This window comes from Salmo salar, chromosome 09 (assembly GCF_965601325.2).
Source record: "Salmo salar chromosome 09, fSalSal1, whole genome shotgun sequence".
NCBI lineage: Eukaryota > Metazoa > Chordata > Actinopteri > Salmoniformes > Salmonidae > Salmo > Salmo salar.
Window position 1 is genome coordinate 9,679,319 of NC_138299.1, and position 19,328 is coordinate 9,698,646.

Genomic DNA, 19,328 nt, shown 5'->3' on the forward strand with positions numbered 1-19,328 from the left:
CCTACCCCTCTGGCCCGGACTGGACCACTGTGGAGCGGCATGCTCAGGCTCCGGAGCGGAGCCGTCGACCGGAACAGGATTGGGGACACGCGCCACTAACCTGGTGCGGGGAGCAGGGACGGGCCGGACAGGACTGGGGACACGCACCACTGACTTGGTGCGGGGAGCAGGGACGGGCCGGACAGGACTGGGGACACGCACCACTGACTTGGTGCGGGGAGCAGGGACGGGCCGGACAGGACTGGGGACACGCACCACTGACTTGGTGCGGGGAGCAGGGACGGGCCGGACAGGACTGGGGACACGCACCACTGACTTGGTGCGGGGAGCAGGGACGGGCCGGACAGGACTGGGGACACGCACCACTGACTTGGTGCGGGGAGCAGGGACGGGCCGGACAGGACTGGGGACACGCACCACTGACTTGGTGCGGGGAGCAGGGACGGGCCGGACAGGACTGGGGACACGCACCACTGACTTGGTGCGGGGAGCAGGGACGGGCCGGACAGGACTGGGGACACGCACCACTGACTTGGTGCGGGGAGCAGGGACGGGCCGGACAGGACTGGGGACACGCACCACTGACTTGGTGCGGGGAGCAGGGACGGGCCGGACAGGACTGGGGACACGCACCACTGACTTGGGGCGCAGGAACGGGCCGGGCCGGACTGGGGACACGCACCACCAACCTGGTGCGGGGAACAGGGACGGGCCGGACAGGACTGGGGACACGCACCACTAACCTGGTGCGGGGAGCAGGAACGGGCCGGACAGGACTGGGGACACGCACCACTGACTTGGTGCGGGGAGCAGGGACGGGCCGGACAGGACTGGGGACACGCACCACCAACCTGGTGCGGGGAGCAGGGATGGGCCAGACAGGACTGTGAACACGTACTGGTGACCTGAAGCGTGGAGCCGGTTTAGCCACTCGTCCTGGCTGGATGCCCATCCTAGCACGGCATGTCCACCGGACGCACCGGGCTGTGCGGGCGCACTGGCGACACAGCACGCAACTCCGCATACCATGGCTTGGTGCGGGGAGCAGGGACGGGCCGGGCAGGACTGTGGACACGCACCACTAACTTGGAGCAGGGACGGGCCAGACAGGACTGTGAACACGTACTGGTGACCTGAAGCGTGGAGCCGGTTTAGCCACTCGTCCTGGCTGGATGCCCATCCTAGCACGGCATGTGCTGGGCATGTCCACCGGACGCACCGGGCTGTGCGGGCGCACTGGCGACACAGCGCGCAACTCCGCATACCATGGTTCCTCCTCCAGATCTTCCCTCTGCAGGTCCTCAATCAACTGCCTCATCATCTTCGTCTCTTCCTCCGCCGTCATCCCCCACGAAAGCAGTGGTCTGGGCTCTTCCTCTGCCCTTCCGGACCACCCCATTAGCCCCCCCCAAAAAAAATTATTGGGTGTTTTCCGGGCCTCCTCGACCGCCGCCTGCGACTCCGTCTACCGGCTGGCTTTACCTCCTCGACCTGGGAATCCTTCCGCCAGGGTCCTTTCCCCGACATTATCTCCTCCCAGGTCCAGAACTCCTTCCCCTCGCGAGCCCATCTCTCGCGCTCCTTTTCCTCCCGCTGCTTGGTCCTGGTTCGGTGGGGTGTTCTGTAACGTGCATCACCTGGTGACGAGGAAGCGGACCAAAACGCAGCTGGGAGCGAACACATGTTTATTCAACACACTGGAATTAAACATGTACACAAAATCAAGAAAAATGCAGATACGTTACGTGCTCAAACAAAGAGACAACACCCCACAAACAGCGTGGGGAAAACAGCAACTTAAATGTGATCCCAATCAGAGACAATTAGCGACAGCTGTCTCTGATTGGGAATCGACAGAACCCAACATAGAAATAAACCCACCTAGAGCCTACACAAGGCTAAAACGTAAACCAAACACAAACCAATGAAAAATACCTAACCTGACACACCCTGACCCAATATACCCGAGTTCACCTGGTCAGGGCGTGACAGTTATTTCATAGTTTTGATGTCTTCACTATTTTTCTACAATTTAGAAAATAGAAAAAATAAAGAAAAACCCTTGAATGAATAAGAAATGTGATTTTCAAAACCGGCAACGAGTTTCTAGCCAGAGGGATGGTATTTTCTTGCTCTCCACTTCACTGAGATCTCGTAGGGTTTGAAAATCACTGTTTTTAAAATGTTTAACTTTTGTTGATGTCATTGGGTAAAACATATTTAGACACTGGTTTGGTGCTGGAGATAATGAATATAAGGTTGAAAAGTGGCGGAGTTGCTCTTTAAGGGTCTTGTATTAGCTCTAAAAGGTTGGAACGTTTCAGGTTGGTTTGGACGGACTGACACATCTTTCTTCTAGTCTGGATGTGAACTGTCTAAAACTAGCCCTGTCAATTATGTTTGCTGCTGGCTGGACAGGGATGACACTTGTTGATGTGGTACGGCAATCCTGTGGGATAATGGATATGGACCTGTATTTCTGTCGTTCTCCCTCCAGCACTGTAACGTAGAGCCTACATGTACAATCCCTGCACCCGTCTCTCTTCCACCTGGGATCTAACAGGCGGCTTTCAAAATAAAGCTCCTTCTCCGGATAATTTTTTTGTAATCAGAAAATATTCATGTTCTCAGGGTAAGGAATTTTCAAACGCTAGGGCGACCCAACCCCCTTTTACTCCCCCCTCAACTCTGAGTGTACTCCTATTTTCTTCTGACGCTACGCAAGTGACTTATTTTCTATTTTGCTTTCCATAAGCATAAGCGCAAACGTGTATGGATGGAAGCTTTCCTCAATGGTGTGCCCATACGTCGCTTTTTCCCCCCTCAGTGTTATTTTCGAGACGACTCATCGCGAACTCCATCAGCGCTTTGAAAAGGGCCAGCGTGTAACGAGTGGGTTGGGTTTCTCTCTTTCCAGCCAGCCCAATGCTTTTGAAACTCCTCATGCGAGCAGTCTTGCAGCGCAAGCTAAATAGCCGTAAAAATAGAATGGTTGGTGAACCACACTTTTTTTTTGCTCTGTTTTTAATGAATATTTCGAAGCTGCTGGCTCGTTTTCAAGTCGCAGGGTCTTGTTGTATCCAGGCGTTGGGGGACAGAAATAGGGCCATCATCACTGTTTGATCCGTTCTCTCTAACTCTGGTTGGAGTGCTGTGTTGTCTTTGGCCCGTTCTGGCGAAGGGGTCTGCTGAGGCAACACACGGTCCATGTGTGAGGCATCACTCTCCCGCCATCTGGAGGGCCCTCATGCTTCCTCTCATATACCACTCCTTCACCCCCTTCTTTTTTTTCCATGCCCATTGGTAGCTCACTCGCATCACGTCACATTTGCTGTTTTAAGTTCCATATTACGCTTAAAATGTCCTACTTGACACAGAGTTAAGTGTGAAATCTCTGTTATAGGGTTGGTTTCCCATACACAGATTTAAGCCTTGTCCTGCACTACAAAGAACAGTAATAGAGAATCCCAAAGAGTTGTGAGAGCATTTGATTGTTTTCTCCACCATCTTGCTAGTAGGTTTCATGAAATGCTCACCATCGCCATTTTCCCTGTACAGTAGCCAACTTTCATCATGTCACAAGGTGATTTACGCTGGGTCGTTATGATTGTTTTATTGGACCTGCATACACCCATATTAGGATATGTCAGGCACTTCGTCGTCTGGCATTCCTGCCTCTCCCTCCCCGCCTCTGTGACATGGGCCTTCCTTTGTCCTGAGTAATAAGGCTACAGGAAAGCCTGGCTACCACGGTAGCTAGCTCCTGCCCCACAGGAATCCTTAACACTCCCAGACATGACTAGCTCATTTGTGTTCTGGAATACCAGTGTTTTTTATGATCCAACATTCTGGTCTTTTTTTTGTGTGTGTGTGTCTGGATTTATTTGTCAAGCTGGCCCTCCTCCCCTTTGCTGTGAACTGAAAAATGCCCTGTCATGGTTCTACACGTTGGATTCAGTTAGTTAATGGAGCCACAGTTTGCTCATTCTCATTTTCTCACTGTGGCATGCTACTATACTCAGCATTCTCATTCCTTCCCTCAGTGACAGACATCTTTTAATTTGACTGTGTTGGTGCCCTTGATTACTTTGATAACTCACATCTGGCACGCAGAGGCATGTTTTTCCCCTCCCTGGTCAAACAAGGGCACAGTGACTGTTGGTGCCAAGGGCCAAGAAAAATGTTCACCCACCCACTTGGACCGACCAACTTTTTCTAACTATCCCCTTTTCACATCCTCCCTTTTTCTAGATTTTTTTTCGCTTTCTCCGTCTCTCGCTCCCTCTCCTCCACTTTTCCTCTCCCTTCGTTTCCCTCTCCTCCCCTCATGCTGGTCTGAGGATGGGTGTGGATAGGTGGGCCCCAGCATCGGCCATGAAAGAATGTAGTTAAAGTACTGTTTTATCTGCTCTCCCTCCGAGCTGGAGGTCTAAGAGACATCTGGTCCCCCAGACATGCCAAACACAAAATCCCTGAATGGGCAGCAGACCTTTATAAGAAAGCAATACCAATCAATTCTGAATTGTTGGTAAAGTCCAAGAAATACCTTTTTACCCAAGTTAGTCACCCTGTTGAGTGCATTGGCCTGGGGAATGTACTGTAAGTATTTTGAAATGAAGTGGAGCAGCAAATAGCAGTGGGCTAGTATTACTGTTGTTGGTGATCACGATGAGAATTGTGAAGTACTGTACTTTCATTTGTTGAGATTCGCTCTCTTCCCAATGTTTGGGCGTACAGTGCGGGACAAAAGCCGAGCCGTTTGAAAGAGAAGAAGACTTGAGGGTACTATTCATCTTGGGATAACCTATTATAATAGCGCATTACAACAAGCCCTTCAGGTTTTGAGTGAAATGAAGGAGCTCGCAGGCTGCTTGCCTTCGGGGCATATGACAGCTTTATCAATATGGTACAACATTGCTGTCCAACTTCCCTATCTGATGGAATGCAAATACGAGCAAGAGGCATGCACTTGTGGTTTGTAAATCGCCTGCAAATGACATCTATTTGGTGTTCTATTTTTTTTTTTCGTGTTGTACTCCCCCCTCCCCCCTCCCGCCTTCGAACCTCTCAGGGCGCCCTGTTCAGCATGTTTAATTTGGGAATTCCTTTACTTCGCTCGCAGACAAAACAACCCGAGAACTTTCTGAGTGAGCCACAGCCCCCCCCCCTAATCACTCGCAGGAAATGGGCTCCCGTGCAAACTAGTCCCAGCGCAAAATAACCCTGCGTGTATTTTAAGGCCATGAAATGTTGAGTTAAGGAAATGCTACATGATCTCTCCCCCAACACACTTTCTTTCTCCCCTGCTCTTGTCCCCTTAGTACAGCCTTTCTCTGTATTTTACTTATGCTTTAAGGCATGTCATTGGCGTAATCATGGAAAGGTACAATTTCAGAAGTAACTAACTTGATGTACTTTCTCAAGCTGTCTTTCTGCTTGTGGTCGTAGTTTAAATTGTTAGGCAAATGGCGTAATAATACTCCCTACTATTCAGCTGACGTAGACGGGGGATGCATGTTTTTGCGTGTAAAGGATGAGGGCCGAGGCCGCCTTTGAGAAGGATGTGGCTGATGTTCAGTTTACCATTTGGTTTTCAATGATTTAAGAGAAACCACACAGAGCGAGGAAAGGGCCACTTCAGATTGTTTGGGGCTTGAAAATAATGGTGAGTCGCCGTGTCGTGCGAGCCTGTTTACTTCTTTATTTGGTTGTGAAATGGAGGGTTTGTCCCTGGTCAATGTTTGAGGTCTTTTGGGGTATCTGAAATATCTGTAAGGACGTGCCAACGAACTGGGATCCGAAACATTGACGTTGTAGTAACAGGAGAGTCAATTGGTGGTTACATTTAGGTAAAAAGATGATGTACTTCAGCCATGACAATATCAACATTACAGTATACTTCTCTGAGGACGTCGTTATCACTCGTCTTGGCATAACCCAGACTTTTGAGTAGAAATTCCACATTGAGGCAACATTGTGTGTAGTGATGGGGAAAAAATGTATACAGTTGCATATCGCAATATATAATTTTTCGACAATATTATAGCGATATTTGACTCAAGTATTGATTTGATATTGTTTCGACAATATCACAACATTATTTTTGCGCTAGTTGACTACCTGCACCAAAACCAGTATTTTTCCTTCACAGCTTGTTCTCCTTTTTAAATAGGGAGCCAATTTGTTTTCAGCACTTTTTAAAAATGTATTTCCTTGTCTGATCAAAACAAATTTTCTCATGGTTCTCTCTTGTCCCTCTGCAGCAGGCATATGGTGAGCAATATGTTTGGAACATCAAATTGCAATAAAATGACAGTATCGAATCACAATACATATAGAATCGTGAGAACCGCAATATATATATATATATATATATATATATATATATATATATATATATATATATATATATATATATATATATATATATATATCGGCACCTAAGTATCGTGATAATATTGTATTATGAGGTCCCTGGCAATTCCCAGCCCTAGACATAGGGCCAGAATGGAATGAATGGAGCACTGTTGGGCCAGCCAAAAACAAGTTGTCTGGTCATGCATGAGACAATTGAGGCGCAACAAAATGTCACACACATCTGACCGACTTCTCAGACCACCTCGTAGCCAATATGCCTCAATACGAATGGTTCATTTTACACTGAAGGCATTGTCGGTTGACTGACTTTAAGTGTCTATACCAAGCAAAACAATGGTGAAATTAAGCTACAAATCATTACTATGGTAGAATCATGAGAAACTCATAGTAATGTTTGTCCTCTGTGTTCTTCCTCCGGTTATAGGGCTTGCGGATGGAGCTCCATAGTGAAACCATCTGGTGACAGACGGGCCGCATTTACCAGCTGCTTAGCACCCAACACGAGGATGTATCCATAGAAAGTAAGTTTACGGTATGTGTGTTTTTGAATGTCTTGTCAAGGCCATGTTTACACATAAGCTTACAGTATCTACAGTTCAGTCTTTATATTATCATATATTAGGGTGTGTGTGTGCCTGTCTGTCTGTCTGTAAACACCCTCTCAGGACCATCTCTATCTAACCTTGACTGGCCTTTTTTGACATGCTGTTTCATTCAAACTGTGACCGTATGTCTCTATTTGACTGTCTGTTTCTCTCAAACTGTGACTGTCTGCCTTTGACTGTTTCTTTCTAAAAAAGGTGACACTCTCGTGTGTTGTGTGTGTGTGTGTGTGTATACGTACGCTCCCATACTGTGTGTATGGCAATGAGTCTGCGTCCAGCTGCTCAGTTGAAAGAGGAAACGCAGAGAAAATGTGGTGGGGAAGGTTCCGGATTCCAAGGCCATTCCTTACCTCTGAACCCTTTGTGAGCTGGTTTCCTGGTGGGCCAGGGCAGTGTTGCACTAAAGCTGGCGCCGCGTTTCCTTCCCTGTACCCATAGGTCAGCAAGGAATGGCAAACTCGCACATGTACAGAGTGCACGCACAGAGTGCCGGCTCACCTGGAGACCCTTGGCAACACCCTCCCAGTAATGTGCTCTCTCTGTCAAACTTACTCAGCTCTGGGAGAAGCCAAATAAAATCACTGAGGCAGCCCAACTCTGATATTGTTTCCATTCATTTGTCTTTTGACCAATCACTTTTTTTTTTAGCTGATCTGATTGGTCAAAATACCAATTAGTGGGAGAGAAAAATGTAATAATTGGGGCTGCCTGTCTAAACGCAGCTTGACTGGTCAAGTCTAGTCAGGCTACAGGTACTGTCTTCAGCATGCTAGTAACTGTGTGGAGTGTCTGACTATTTTCTACCTATGGAGAGTGGTGAAATTATAAAGTATACAAAAGGAGACAGTTTAATCCCATAGAGGCCTTTATTAATCGGTCTTCCCATTAGGTTGTTGTCGTTAAGGTTGGGTGGTATCCAGATTTTCATACCGTTGCTGTACCATACCAGTGTGTACGTATTACCAAGTGCACACAAGGGGCACTATTAATTTTTTTTACCGCACAAAACAATTTAGGCAATGGGGGATCTTGATCCAGGAAGGGATTGAATGTCTTTGATGTAACCGAGAAGCTTGATCTTGACATCTAGCCACTTAGCTAGCACGTTAGCAAACCAAATGCACAGCTGGAGCTCCGAGATGGATATAATTTATTTGACGCAGATTTCTTATACTTAGTTATAAGCAGTGGCGTAGCACGTGCCTCTGTGAGGTGGGGTTGCCCCCAACATAATTTTTGTATTCTATTTTTTTGCGGTATTGAAACTCATACCCTCGGTATTTCGAAATACCCCGGTATATGGTATATCGCCCAAGCCTAGTTGCCATGGTAAAGGGCATAGACTGTATTTGAGTAAAGAGACTGTATGAATGTGATATGCTGTGTCGTATCTCCCAGGGGTAGAGTCTAAAGTGGCTATATCCCAACATATATTGTAATCAGCTATATTTAAAGATGGCTCTGACAGTAATGTGTCAATCAAGCTGTCTCTGTGTGCGTATCCCAGACACATTTATGGGGCTGTCTGTCTCTGTGGACTCGTGTAGCAGGTAAGCTGAAACCAAGAGTCCTCTCCTCCTCACTCTCTGTATAGTTCCACCCCTTTCCTCAGTTTATTTCCATGGGTTTATTACTGTATGTGTCATTAAATACCACTGCATTATAGGCCAAGAGAGGGGGGGGGAGTAAGGCTCCCGTCTCTGCTCTGTCGCAGCGGCAGAGCTACGCCAGCCAGTGTGACGTCTGTTCCCCATTCACCACCGACAGCATTACATAACTCCCCCTCCTGTTTCTCTCCCTCTTCTTATCTTCCTCCCGCTCTTTCTACTGCATCTTTCTAGCACTTTTTGCTCTCATTTTCCTCTCTGCCTACCTTTCCCCATCTCTCTTTATTTTTCTCTCTCTCCCTCCCACTCTTATCTTCCTCCCTATCTCCCCCTCTTTCTCACTCTCCTCTAGCCTGTAATGATGATGAGTGCAAGAGAGTGCTGCATTCCTGCTGCAGTGTTCCGGTCTGGCAAAGCCCTGTTCAGCATTCTGTGGGCTCACTCCCCACCGCGTTGTAGCTCGCTCGCTCTCTCGCATGCTGTCTCCCCCCCCCCCCCCCCCCCCCCACACACTTAGTTACTCACCCCTTTCTCTCGGCCTCTCGCACAAGAGATGCAGTGAATCTGATGCTCCCACAGTGCCACCTTGCAGCCGCAGCGGGTATCTGATGCCAACACTCTGGCTGCCAGGCTGTGCCAACCGGGGAGGGCTGGCATCCAGACAGACTGACAAAAGACAGCGACAGCGAGTTGAAGGAAGAGGGTATATGTTAATCAACCTTTTAAAAAATAATAATAATAATAATGTTATTTGTCACATGCGCCGAATACAACAAGTGTAGTAGACCTTACTGTGAAATGCGTACTTACCCTTAACCAACAGTGCAGTTCAAGAAATAGGGTTAAGAAAATATTTAATAAATAAACTAAAGTAAAGAATAAAATCAAAAGTAACACAATAACAATACCGAGGCTATATAGAGGGGGTACTGGTACTGAGTCGATGTGCGAGGGTACAGGTTAGTCGTACATGTCGGTAGGGGTAAAGTGACTATGCATAGATAATAAACAATGAGTAGCAGCAGTGTAAAAACAAAAGGGGGGGGGGGGGGGGGTGTCAATGTAAATAGTCTGGTTGCCCTTTGGTTAATTGTTCAGTCTTATGGCTTGGGGGTAGAAGCAGTTAAGGAGCCTTTTGGACCTAGACGTGGGGCTCCGGTACCGCTTGCCATGCAGTAGCAGAGCGAACAGTCTATGACTTGGGTGACTGTAGTTTTATTTTTTTGGGCCTTCCTCTGACACTGCCTAGTATATGTCAGGAAGCTTGGCTCCAGTGTTGTACTGGGCTGTACGCACTACCCTCTGTAGCGCCTTACGGTCGGATGCTGGGCAGTTGCCATACCAGGCGGTGATGCAACCGGCCAGGATGCTCTCGATGGTGCAGCTGTAGAACTTTGAGGATCTGAGGACCCATGCCAAATCTTTTCAGTCTCCTGAGGGGGAAAAGGTGTTGTCATGCCTTCTTCACAACTGTCTGGGTGTGTTTGGACCATGATAGTTTGTTGATGTGGACACAAGGAACTTGATACTCTCGGCCCGCTCCACTACAGCCCTGTCGATGTGAATGGGGGTGTGTTTGGCCCTTTTCCTGTAGTCCACGATCATCTCCTTTGTCTTGCTCACGTTGAGGTAGAGGTTGTCCTGGCACCACACTGCCAGATCTCTGACCACCTCCCTATAGGCTGTCTCATCGTTGTTGATGATCAGGCCTACCACTGTTTTGTCGTCAGCAAACTTAATGATGGTGTTGGAGTTGTGCTTGGCCGTGCAGTCGTGGGTAAACAGGGAGTACAGTAGGGAACTAAGCACACACCCCTGAGGGGCCCCCGTGTTGAGGATTAGTGTGGCAGATGTGTTGTTGCCTACCTTTACCGCCCTGTAGCACTTACGTTACTGCCCCCAGGAGGTAGTCATTTAGGCAGGTTACTTTCGTTTTCTTGGGCACAGGGACTATGGTGGTCTGCTTAAAACATGTAGGTATTACAAACTTGGTTAGGGAGAGGTTGAAAATGTCAGAAGAAGACACTTGCTGGTTGGTCCGCACATGCTCTGAGTACATGTCCTGGTAATCTGTCTGGCCCCGCGGCCTTGTGAATGTTGACCTGTTTAAAGGTCTTGCTCACACCGGCTACGGACAGTGTGATCACACAGTTGTCCGGAACAGCTGGTGTTCTCATGCGTGCTTCAGGGTTTCTTGCTTCAACGCGAGCATAAAAGGCATTTAGCTCGTCTGGTAGGCTTGGGTTTCCCAGCTCGCGGCTGGGTTTCCCTTTGTAGTCCCCTTTTGAAGCGTCTTTGACTTGTACCCGAAGGCATCTGTTTCGTTTCTTCTCCCACTCACTTGCTGTTGCCGACATACATGAGCGCTCTCTCACTAACATACTTATGGTCTACTTGACACATACAATACACACACACCAGGGTTTCCGTTAGGAAAATGTCACGCCAGAAAACGTGACCGGGATGATTTTAATTTACCTGCCATTTGAGAAATGTACCAGACCCATATGCATTGGGTGCTTAAAGCTTGGTCGCAAATGGGTCTTCTAAATGGACAATGACCCCAAGCATACTTCCAAAGTTGTGGCAAAATGGCTTAAGGACAACAAAGTCAAGGTATGGGAGTGGCCATCACAAAGCCCTGACCTCAGCCTATAGAAAATGTGTGGGCTGAACTGAAAAAGCTTGTGTGAGCAAGAAGGCCTACAAACCTGACTCAGTTACACCAGCTCTGTCAGGAGGAATGGGCCAAAATTCACTCAACTTAGACAGGGAATTTTTACTAGGATTAAATGTCAGGAATTGTGAAAAACGGAGTTTAAATGTATTTGACTAAGGTGTATGTAAACTTCCTACTTCAACTCTATATCATTTTGGCAAATGTATTTACATTTACTTCCCTATTGGACCCACCGCTATGCCATTTCGCTCCTGTTTTATTAGTTTATTTATAAACTTTCTTTCTTTGTCCAGAAGCCAAAGGCACAATCTAGTCATATTAGCAACCATCCTAGTTGTTGCATCTTTAGATTCCCCCTCTTTCTAAGTTTCTAACAGCGATTTTCATCTCTGTCACACACGGAACCGCAATCAGGTGCACTGTTTAGAACGGTGCTTTCCCTGGTACGCTTTTTTTTTTTTTCCCACAAATTGCATTTTGTTAAATGTTTTAAAGTTATGGTTTTATTGGCTGATTCATTACATGAGTTGCATGTTCTGTCAAGATGCATTACCATAATCTAAATGTGATTTCTGTCATTTCTGACAGCCTAATAGATTAACCTCTCTGGGTATGTGGGACGCGTCCCACTCGACAACAGCCAGTGAAATTGCAGGGCGCCAAATTCAAAACAACAAATCTCATTATTAAAATTCCTCAATCATACAAGTATTTTACACCATTTTAAAGAAACTTCTTGTTAATCCAGCCACAGTGTCTGATTTCAAAAAGGCTTTACGGCGAAAGCATACCATATGATTATGTTAGGTCAGTGCTAGTCACAAAAAAAAATACAGCCATTTTCCAGCCAAAGAGAAGAGTCACATAAAGCAGAAATAGAGAAAATTAATCACTAACCTTTGATGATCTTCATCAGATGGCACTCATAGGATTTCATGTTACACAATACATGTATGTTTTGTTCAATCAAGTTCATATTTATATCCAAAAATGTCAGTTTACATTGGCGCGTTATGTTCAGTAATGTTTTGCCTCTAAAAAACATCCGGTGATTTTGCAGAGAGCCACATCAATTTACAGAAATACTCATCATAAACATTGATGAAAGATACAAGTGTTATGCATAGGATTATAGATGCATGTCTCCTTAACCTCTTACATCTAGACGTTCCGCTAGCGGAACACCTGCTCCAATATCCAATGATAGGCGTGGCGCGAATTACAAATTCCTCAAAAATACAAAAACTTCAATTTTTCAAACATATGACTATTTCACAGCATTTTAAAGACAAGACTCTCCTTTATCTAACCACACTGTCCGATTTTCAAAAAGGCTTTACAGCGAAAGCAAAACATTAGATTATGTCAGCAGAGTACCCAGCCAGAAATAATCAGACACCCATTTTTCAAGCTAGCATATAATGTCACAAAAAACAAAACCACAGCTAAATGCAGCACTAACCTTTGATGATCTTCATCAGATGACACACCTAGGACATTATGTTATACAATACATGCATGTTTTGTTCAATCAAGTTCATATTTATATCAAAAAACAGCTTTTTACATTGGCATGTGACGTTCAGAACTAGCATACCCCCCGCAAACTTCCGGGGAATTTGCTAACAATTTACTAAATTACTCACGATAAACGTTCACAAAAAGCATAACAATTATTTTAAGAATTATAGATACAGAACTCCTCTATGCACTCGATATGTCCGATTTTAAAATAGCTTTTTGGTGAAAGCACATTTTGCAATATTCTAAGTACATAGCCCAGCCATCACGGGCTAGCTATTTAGACACCCGGCAAGTTTAGCACTCACCAATATCAGATTTACTATTATAAAAGTTACCTTTTGTTGTCTTCGTCAGAATGCACTCCCAGGACTGCTACTTCAATGACAAATGTTGGTTTGGTCCAAAATAATCCATTGATATATCCGAATAGCGGCGTTTTGTTCGTGCGTCCCAGACACTATCCGAAATTGTAAATCAGGGTCGCGCGCATGGCGCAATTCGTGACAAAAAAAAATCTAAATATTCCATTACCGTACTTCGAAGCATGTCAACCGCTGTTTAAAATCCATTTTTATGCCATTTTTCTCGTAAAAAAGCGATAATATTCCGACCGTGGATGTCCATTTAGCTAAACAGAGGAAAGAAAACAAAGCTTTCGGTCGACACGGGCACGAGCCTGAGTCTCACAGTACTGTAACCAGCCACTACCCAAACGCGCTACTTTTTTTTCAGCCAGAGCCTGCAAAGCCACGATTCAGCATTTTGCCGCCTTCTGAGAGCCTATGGCAGCCGTAGGAAGTGTCACGGGACAGCTAAGATCCTCACTCTTCAATAAACAGAGACAAGAAGAACGACACCTTGTCAGACAGGCCACTTCCTGCATGAAATCTTCTCAGGTTTTTGCCTGCCATATGAGTTCTGTTATACTCACAGACACCATTCAAACAGTTTTAGAAACTTTAGGGTGTTTTCTATCCAAAGCCAATAATTATATGCATATTCTAGTTACTGGGCAGGAGTAGTAACCAGATTAAATCGGGTACGTTTTTTATCCAGCCGTGAAAATACTGCCCCCTAGCCATAACAGGTTAATGCAACCTCTGTGTCAGATTTTAAAAAAGATTTACGGTGAAAGCACACCATGCAATAATCTGAGTACAGCGCTCAGCCACCAAAACAAGCCTTACAGATACTCGCCATGTTGTGGAGTCAACAAAAGTCAGAAATAGTGTTAGAAATATTCACTTACCTTTGATGATCTTCATCGGAATGCACTCCCAGGAATCCCAGTTCCACAATAAATGTTTGTTTTGTTGGATAAAGTTCATCTTTATGTCCAAATACCTCCATTTTGTTTGTGCGTTAGGTTCACTATTCCAAATGCACAAGGCGTGCGCACTAAGTCCAGACGAAAAGTCAAAAAAGTTATATTACAGTTTGTGGAAATGTATAGAATCAATCTTTAGGATGTTTTTATCATAAATCTTCAATAATATTCCAACCGGACAATTCCTGTGTCTTTAACTTTTTAGTGACGGGGCAGTATTCGGAAATTCGGATGAATGACGTGCCAAAATTAAACTGCCTACTACTCGGGCTCAGAACGTAGGATATGCATATTATTAGTAGATTTGGATAGAAAACACTCTGACGTTTCTAAAACTGTTTGAATGATGTCTGTGAGTGTAACAGAACTCATATGGCAGGCAAAAACCTGAGAAAAAATCCAACCACTTACCTTTGATGGTCTTCGTCAGAATGCACTCCTAGGATTCCCAGGTCCACAATAAATGTTGTTTTGTTTGATAAAATCCATCATTTATGTCCTCTGTTAGCGCGTTCAGTAAGTTACTCCAAATGTAGGAAGCGCGCTGAAAATTTCACGCCGAAAAGTAAAAAAAAGTTATATTTACGTCCGTAGAAACATGTCAAACGATGTATAGCATCAATATTTAGGGCCTTTTTAAACATAAAAGTTGAATAATATTCCAACCGGACGATTCAAATGTCTTCAAAAATGTAATGGAACACAGCTACCTCTCACGTGAACGCTTGCAATTGAGGCCATGTCATTCTCTCGGTCATCAGACTCCAGGAGGTCTTGTTCGCTCTCTGTTCACTGCAAAAGCCTGAAACAACGTTCTGAAGACTGTTGACATCTAGTGGAAGCCTTAGGAAGTGCAAAATGAACCCTAAGTCACTGTATACTGAATAGGCCCAGTCTTGAAAAACGATAAACCACTTCCTGGTTGGATTTTTCTCAGGTTTTCACCTGCCATATGAGTTCTGTTATACTCACAGACATTATTCAAGCAGTTTTAGAAACTTCAGTGTTTTCTATCCAAATCTACTAATAATATGCATATCCTAGCTTCTGGGCCTGAGTAGCAGGCAGTTTACTCTGGGCACGCTTTTCATCCGGACGTGAAAATACTGCCCCCTACCCCAAGGAAATTAACTTCCTGATTGATGTCTTGAGATGTTGCTTCAATATATGCACATAATTTTCCTCCCTCATGAAGCCATCTATTTTGTGAAGTGCACCAGTCCTGCTGCAAAGCACCCCCACAACATGATGCTGCCACCCCCGTGCTTTACGGTTGGGATGGTGTTCTTCGGCTTGCAAGCATCCCCCTTTTTCATCCAAACATAATGATGGTCATTATGGCCAAACAGTTATATTTTTGTTTCATCAGACCAGAGGACATTTCTCCAAAAAGTACGACCGTAGTCTGTCTTTTTTATGGCGGTTTTTGAGCAGTGGCTTCTTCCTTGCTGAGTGGCCTTTCAGGTTATGTCAATTTAGGACTTGTTTTACTGTGGATATAGATACTTTTGTACCTGTTTCCTCCAGCATCTTCACAAGGTCCTTTGCTGTTGTTCTGGGATTGATTTGCACTTTTCGCACCAAAGTACGTTCATCTCTAGGAGACAGAACGCGTCTCCTTCCTGAGCGGTATGACGACTGCGTGGTCCCATGGTGTTTATACTTGCGTACTATTGTTTGTACAGCTGATGTGGTACCTTTAGGCGTTTGGAAATTGCTCCCAAGGATGAACCAGACTTGTGGAGGTCTACAATTTATTTTTCTGAGGTCTTGGCTGATTTCTTTTGATTTTCCCATGATGTCAAGCAGAGGCACTGAGTTTGAAGGTCGGCCTTGAAATACATCCACAGGCACACATCCAATTGACTCAAATGAGGTCAATTAGCCTATCAGAAGCTTCTAAATCCATGACATCATTTTCTGGAATTTTCCAAGCTGTTTAAAGGCACAGACAACTTAGTGTATGTAAACTTCTGACCCACTGGAATTGTGATACAGTGAGTTGTACGTGAAATAATCGGTCTGTAAACAATTGTTGGAAAAATTACTTCTCATGCACAAAGTAGATGTCCTAACCGACTTGTCAAAACTATAGTTTGTTAACAAGAAATTAGTGGAGTGGTTGAAAAACTAGTTTTAATGACTCCAACCTAAGTGTATGTAAACTTCCGACTTCAACTGTAATTACTCGTGTCTATACAGAAAGAAAATCACTCAAAATACTTCACCAGAAAGCTTGACTTAGCCACAGAAGAATCGAGGATCATTAGCATCTTTTGAAAAATATCTGTGGGTTGTTTCAAATCACAAGCCCGTAGTCCTATGCTTATTTGGGAACAACTCGAATAATAAGTTGCATGGAGTCACTCTGTGTGCAATAATAGTGTTTAACATGATTTTTTTGAATGACTACCTCATCTCTGTACCCCACACATAGAATTATATGTAAGGCCCCTCAGTCGAGCAGTGAATTTCAAACCCCAGATTCAACCACAAAGACCAGGGAGGTTTTCCAATGACTCACAAAGAAGGGACCAGTATTGATTGATAGAAAGCAGACATTGATCATCCCTTAGAACGTGGTGAAGTTATTAATTACACTGTGGATGGTGTATCAATACACCCAGTCGCTACAAAGTTAGTCGTCCTTCCTAACTCAGTTGCCGGGAAAGGAAGGAAACCGCTCAGGGATTTCACCATGAGGCCAATGGTTACTTTAAAACAGTTACAGCGTTTAGTGGCTATGATTGGAGAACACTGAGGATGGATCAACAACATTGTCAATTTGGTTAGTATTGTAGAGTAGCTACTGAGTGAAAAGACAGAAGCCTGTACAGAAAAAAAATATTCCAAAACATGCATACTGTTTGCAACTAGACAATTAAGTAATACTGCAAAAAATGTGGCAAAGTAATTTACTTTTTGTCCTGAATACAAAGTGTTATATTTGTAAGGAACTTGTCTGTCAGCCCTGTATTAAAGACAACAATTGGTAAAAGAAAATGGTGATAAACTGTTTTTTTATTATTTTTTATTTTAATTTAAGGACCAAAAATTTGACAGCTGTGCCATATAGATTGCTAAATAGTTGAAAAGATTTTCGATGTACTGATTCTATGGCACATGGTTCATGAACTGGTTCGCAAAACGAAGCCGGATTAATTTAGCTCTGCAGATTTTGCTTCGAAGAGACAGAATACTTAGATCCTTTGTTTGGGTCCTCTCCATATGTAGCTTGTTTTTGGTTGCAGGTCCAGGAATGGCTGAAGAATTGCAACATTTACCTGTAGCTAACTCTGCAAATAGCACTGCTGGGTCTTAGTCAATCGATCAATAATATAATACTTTTAGCAAAAATGTTTATCTTTAATTTACAAATGTAGAAACTATGAGAATACAAAGGTTCAGAACTTTTGTGAAACAGCACAGTTGAAAAATAGTGCATTCAGAAAATAGTCAGACCTCGACTTTTTCCACATTTTGTTACGTTACAGCCTTATTCTAAAATTGATTAAATGGTTTCTCCCATTCTTCTCTGCAGATCCTCTCGAGCTCTGTCAGGTTGGATGGGGAGCACAGCTATTTTCAGGTCTCTCCAGAGATGTTCGATCAGGTTCAAGTCCTGTCTTGGCTGTGTGCTAAGGGTCGTTGTCCTGTTGGAAGGTGTTGGAAGGTCTTTGTCTCGTTCCTAACTAGTCTCCCAGTCCCTGCAGCTGAAAAACATCCCCACAGCATTGATGCTGCCACCACCATGCTTCACCGTAGGGATGGTGCAAGTTTTCCATCAGACGTGATGCTTGGCATTCAGGCCAATGAGTTCAAACTTTGTTTCATCAGACCAGAGAATTCATACAATATATTTATGGATATATAATTTTGAATCCCCCCCACCGGCAATCTGATAACATAAAATGTAAATTAAATGAATTAATCATGAGATTTGTTTTTATTATTACATAGTAAATCTACTGAACAATACATCATAGGCTCAGATTATTGATACACATTCATGGATGTAATGGCCCGTTGGTTAAGAGTTAGGAAATGTCTGCTGCTGCTTTTTTCCCATATGTTCAGAGTGGACACCTTGGCCCTGTGTATCCTGGCCATGGAGAGCTCCATAAGTACAATTTCCTTAAATGCGAGCAGCCATTGTTGCAATGGTAACCGACGAGGTGGAATCCACCTTTGTACATTCATTTTCTTAGTTGCTGTGGTTCTTGACAACCACACTCTCCGTTGGTGTTCTGACAAGTGCAAGTCAGTCATCACAAAGCAACATCACTATAGGATCTAATGGCAATATTTTATCTATAAGTACAGAGATGACATTGTTGACTTTCCCCCAGAATTCAACCACCTCCTGGCATTTCCGCAGCACATGCTGAAAAGTACCAAGGGCCCCTGTGGTTTAGAACACACATAATGACGATGGACTAATACCCATGTGATGCCTTTTTTGAGGTGTTAGGTTGGTTCTATGGCATATTTTGTAATTAATGAATTAGTGATTGGGGTTTCCAGATGATCCTAATATTTTTTCCATACTGTCTCCCATTTTTATTTGTCTGACAGCAAGTGTAAACTCCTTTTGACATACAGTGGATAAAGTTAATGGTTTTTGTGCTGCTAGAATTGACTGTAGATATCAAAATCAACTCCTTTTGAGGGCCGTCTGTTCGTTGGAAGTTTGACCAATGGGTGTACTGCTTATTCTGCTCCCCAGGGGAACCCATAGGCTTGCATGGCTAGGCAGAGTTGAAGGTAAAGACTAAATGATGAAGCTGGGACATTAAAACACTGGTGGATTTCACATTCACATTGAATATGTCTTTAAAAGTATAAATACCCTTCTTAGACCAAGAATCCGATATAAATGGTTTCTCACACACTAAGAATTCTTTGTTAGGCCATATTGGAGTGTATGAATTCCATTTAAGTAGTTTTCCACACATTTGCTGTGTATGCTATAATGGGTCCAAACAATAATGCAAATTGTTTTAGGAGTCAATCCAGAAAATAATACATTTTGTAATCTAATTGATGAAACGATTGACTCTTCTATAGCACGCCAAGGAACAGAAGCCTCTGGGTTTAACCAGGTCTTCAGGAAATTCATTTGAAATGATAGGTGATAAAATTTTAGATTATTCCACGTGATGCTTTTGTTCTCTGTAGTGTTGCATATTTAATCTGTGGTCTCTTTC

At 44.2% G+C, this 19,328-nt stretch overlaps 1 protein-coding gene across 1 annotated transcript in view; it reads left to right on the top strand.

Moving 5' to 3' along the window:
* LOC106610673 (leucine zipper protein 1) overlaps positions 1 to 19,328 on the top strand; it is a 98,750-nt gene that overhangs the window by 22,635 nt on the left and 56,787 nt on the right. The window contains exon 2 of the mRNA XM_014210121.3: positions 6,803 to 6,899. The gene's annotated coding sequence lies outside the window, so the exon portion shown is untranslated. The remainder of the gene's footprint in view (positions 1 to 6,802; positions 6,900 to 19,328) is intronic.